Source organism: Glycine max, chromosome 16 (assembly GCF_000004515.6).
Source record: "Glycine max cultivar Williams 82 chromosome 16, Glycine_max_v4.0, whole genome shotgun sequence".
NCBI lineage: Eukaryota > Viridiplantae > Streptophyta > Magnoliopsida > Fabales > Fabaceae > Glycine > Glycine max.
This window is the reverse complement of record NC_038252.2, coordinates 4,052,525-4,057,301: the sequence shown is the minus strand read 5'-3', so window position 1 is coordinate 4,057,301 and position 4,777 is coordinate 4,052,525. Positions and strand designations below refer to the sequence as shown.

The 4,777-nt window shown below is 31.8% G+C and overlaps 1 pseudogene; it reads left to right on the top strand.

The window, feature by feature from the left end:
* Positions 1–3,056: 3,056 nt before the first annotated feature.
* Positions 3,057–4,777, top strand: LOC100785010 (nucleoside-triphosphatase-like; annotated as a pseudogene).

Genomic DNA, 4,777 nt, shown 5'->3' with positions numbered 1-4,777 from the left:
ATGAGGAAAAGGAAATTAAACAAGAAGTGATTGTAGCGTACATTTAGATTCCTAAATAAGGTGGATCCCTCACTCACCCGAATTTGACTAATAAATGGGTTTGGGCTCATTCTTCTTCTGGATCTTACACTCCAATTGTTTGAGGGAAGTCTGAAATCATGGCTCTTATCCATGGTTTACTTCTGGCTTGGGATAAGGGATACGACAGCTATAATGATCCCCTTGTCCAAATTTCATGCAGCTCTTATCCCTAGAGAAGTCAACTCTATAGGCTATAGCTCATGCCCTAGCTAATGGAGGCTCTAATCAAAGTCTTTAGTTTACAACTTTAGATTCCCCTCCCCCCTCCCTGCTGCAACTCTTGCATAAAAAAGGAACGGCCTTGTTCTTTCCTTTTTTTGCTTGGTATATATATATATATATATATATATAAAAGATTGTTGTTCAAATTTACAGCCAAAAGGACAGACCTTACTTCATGGATGAAACATTTCATGAGGAATGAGACTAGGATGGGCCTTGTTCTTTCCCCTCGTCTCATTAATATTTAACTTACTCGAAATTCAACTCAAGCTTGATATGAAACTTTTTTTTTAACTTGAACTTGATTTGATTTAAACTGGTCAATAATTCGTTTAACTCCTCAGTTCAAATCACATCAACCAAAATTCAAATTGTTTAAATACTTTCCAAAATAATGTTTAAATTTTGTGTTCCGCAGAGTACTTTCAAGAAGACAAAATTTAAACGTCATTCTAGAAAGTACATTCCAAAATAATGATATAAGGCTATTTTGGAATTAGATAGTATTTATGATAGTAAAATTAATGTAAAAAACTACAGGGGAGTGTACTTACAAAGAGGGAAGTGGATATAGCAAAAGGCTTAATTTATTTTTCGGGGATTTTTTTATGTAGGCCTTTTGACTTTATAGGATTTTTTAGCCCTCACTCACGTGGGTCAAGACTGAGTGGGGGTGGACTGCACTATTTTCACATTTTGTATTAGTTTCACTATATTTAAGTGTTAGTTTACCCCGTTGGGTAATTTTCAAATAACATCAAAGAAAATTAGGATTAACAAATAATTTGAGTTTTATTTTTTAATATATTATGCTAATTTAATATATGACTATAATGATAACCTATTTAGAATTACACGAGTATTGAATTTACTACCTATAATTTTTTATTGACTTAAATATATTTTTTATTCTTATAATTTGACGTTTTTATTCTTGTCCTTATAAATTTTTTTCTTTTTAATCCTTTCAAAATGTATTTATTTTATTTTTCACTCATAAAGTATTTTAGATAATATTTTTTTTACTATTCAAAGCATTTTTACTATTTAAAATATTATCTAAAACACTTTAATGATGAAAAATAAAATAAATACATCTTGCAAAGAATTAATATAAAATTTCCAGGACGAAAATAAAAAAAATACTAAATTACATAGACAAATTTTCGAATTGACATTATTATTATACAAGTGCAAAAATATTGAAAAGTAAGTGATTTTTGGGGTTGTCCAAAAAAGAAAGAAAGTGATTGTAGGGGAATCCAATGTGCCATAAATCAACGCATAAATATTGAAAAAGTGATTTTTTTTACTCTTAATAATTTTTATTTTATTGCCATCACATTTTCTATTTATTTTTATCTTTGTTTACTTGTTTCTATATTGGATAAAAAACTATTCTTGGTTTATTTTACACGCAGCTAATTTCACATACCAAACACTTGCTTAATGTAAAATTTATAATGAATATTGATTTCAACATGTATTGAAATTATGTTTAGCTTTCAATATAAAAAAATGTTTAGCTTAAAATAATACTTATGAGAACGAATAAAGAAAAGAAGACAAATAAGTAAATAATAAAATAGGTAATAGATAAATGTAAGACTAAATGACAAAATTATATTAAGACCAAATTACACTAATTCTTCTCTAATTAAGTTTCTTCGTATGCACGATCCTCTTCTTCTTTTTTCCCACACTTTCTTATGGTTTACAGTGTGTAATGCTTTTAGGATAAATATGGAAAGTGTTAGTGTGTTAATGTTTTCAACAATTTAAGAAGTTAGTGTATATAGCCTATTGTTTCAATAATAAATTATAAAAATATATAAAAAAAAATGTTACAATCGTGTGTCACGTTGCCCTTCAGTGAACGCATGTAAAAGTCAATTAATATTCTTTTTTTGGTAAAGAGATCAATTAATATGATAATCTTTCTCATGAAATTATAACACAATAAAACAAGAGATTATGATCGTTGCCGGCACCCTGTCGGGCCAAAAACAGTGATATTGGTGCTAACCCTAAGTAAAAAAAAAAAAGGAAAAGAAAAAGTGAAGCACCCTTACATTCTTCAACTATGTATATGAGCTAGGGATCGGACTTGCTCAACATGTGAGTTCAGAGCCATTTAAGAATGGAGTCTTCAACTCTAAGCATTTTTCTACTCTTGCTAATGCCTGCAATCTCTTCCTCGATCGCAATATCTTTGGAACAAAATACTAACTCATCAAAAGATAATATTCCCTAAACCAAAAGCCATTACTACCTCTTACGCTGTCATCATTGATGCTGCAGCACTGGAAGTCGAGTTTATGTCTTCCATCTTGACCAGAACTTAGATCTCCTTCGAATTGGCAAGGATCTCGACTTCAAGGAAAAGGTGGCATGTTTTTGGATTTGCTAATTTTGCTTCATAAAAATTATGCTTATCCGTTAATTGATGTGAATTATAACAACACGACCCTATTACTTTACTACCACCATGAATTGAATCAAAAGAGATCCTCTAGAACGTTATGAATTTTATATTCAACTAATATGAGATATTAGGGTTTCTCGAACGAATTAATTAATCTTTTAACCGATTAACTATATGATTATAAGAAATCATGAATGTATTTGAGTGGTGCACGAGCAGTATTTTGTTGCTTACCTTTCAACTTCATGAATTGTAGTTGGCAGTTAACTATCTATTGGGGAAGTTGGGAGAAGAGTTTACAAAGACAGTGGGAGTAGTAGATCTTGGAGGTGCATCAGTTCAAATGACATACGCCGTCTCAGGTATCACAGCAGAAAATGCTCCAAAAGTACCTTATGGCATGGAGAGGATCCATACATAAAGAAGCTAGTAGCCAAGGGAAAAAATTACGATCTCTATGTTCACAGATTTTCTTTTCCGATTCTTGATCACACTCACTCACGGGAGAAGTTTAGGTTTACATGCTTTTAAGAACAAAAAGTGAGGGATCCAAGGTTTTAAATAGCGATTACGGTTACAATTTGGTTATGTTTCTTAATATTATGGGAAATTAAAGATAAATATGGCCAATAATCACAATTACGGTTGTATTACAGTCATAGAGACACTAAAAAAAACCCTTTAACATTGTGGCCAAAATCATTTTTTAAAACCATGATAAAGACTAGATGGATATAACTTTTTGATATTTTAGTTAGTTTCAATTAGAACAGTTATGATTCTGTTGCAAATTACTAGTTAGTCGGTTTTCTAATACGTGGCACATGTCATGGTTAATATATCGTTTTTAACATCTTTTTTCTCAGTTACATGCGCCTTGGTAGAGACGCATTTTGTCTGAGACTTTGAAGCTCGATCACTGATGGTTCTGCTAACCCTTTCATTTTGGTTGGCTTTGATGGTAAACATATTGCATCTTCATTTGCCATTATTTCTTGGATTCTCCCCTTATCATATTCAAATTTTTTTTTTCTTAAAAATATTTTTGTTCCGAGAATATAGCATGCCAATAACATGTGATCATATTTTTGTTCTGTACAGGGACCTACGCATATTCTGGAACGGAGTATGTTGTCTATCCCTATCCCCCAATTTCTGGCTACAGCTATGATGCATGCAGAGAGATAGTTCTTAAGGCTATCAAAGTGAATGAACCATGTCCCCATTCAAATTGCACGTTTGGTGGGATATGGGATGGTGAAAGAGGAAATGGACAAAGAACTATTTATGCTACTTCATCTTTCTTTTACCTCACCCACTCTGTAATATATTTTTATATCATATATATTTTAGTTTTTTTATCAGATCAATACTAATAGTTAGTTTGTTAATTTTGGTAGAAAAAAATTTAAACTCATGACTTCTTTTTCTCTCTTCTCCTTTCAAGCACCGAGCCAATTTTGTAACTCCTATAACATATATTTTAGTTAATCATGACATGCATAAGTTTCTAATTTTGATTTTCTGGCTATTCCTCAAACCATGCAAATTAGTTGCATTTTTTTATTTTATTTTCTATAGTTTGGTGTCTTTGATGCAAAAGCACCCAATGCCATAATTCGCCCTGCGGATTTTGAGATTGCGGCTCTGTGGACTAACATTTGAAGATGCCAAATCTGCTTATCCAATTCTTACAGAAGAGAGAATTCCATATGTGTGCATGGATTCTACATACATGTATGCGTTGCTCGTTGATGGATTTGGTAGGTTTTCGCTATGAATTGAAGTTGATATGTACGTTTGCAATTATTGCATATTTGTATTTTTTTTTTTTAATATTCCTACTTAGTACTCTAATTTCTTTCATTTGTTTCCAGGCCTGGATCCTTGGCAACAGATTACAGTGGCAAATAAAATTCTGTATCAGGATGCTCTTGTGGCAGCTGCATGGCCTCTTGGCACTGCCATAGAAGCCATATCAGCAATGCCTAAATTTGAACGGTTAATGTATTTTATGTAAGCTTCTAGCTAGAGAAGGCTAGCATATAT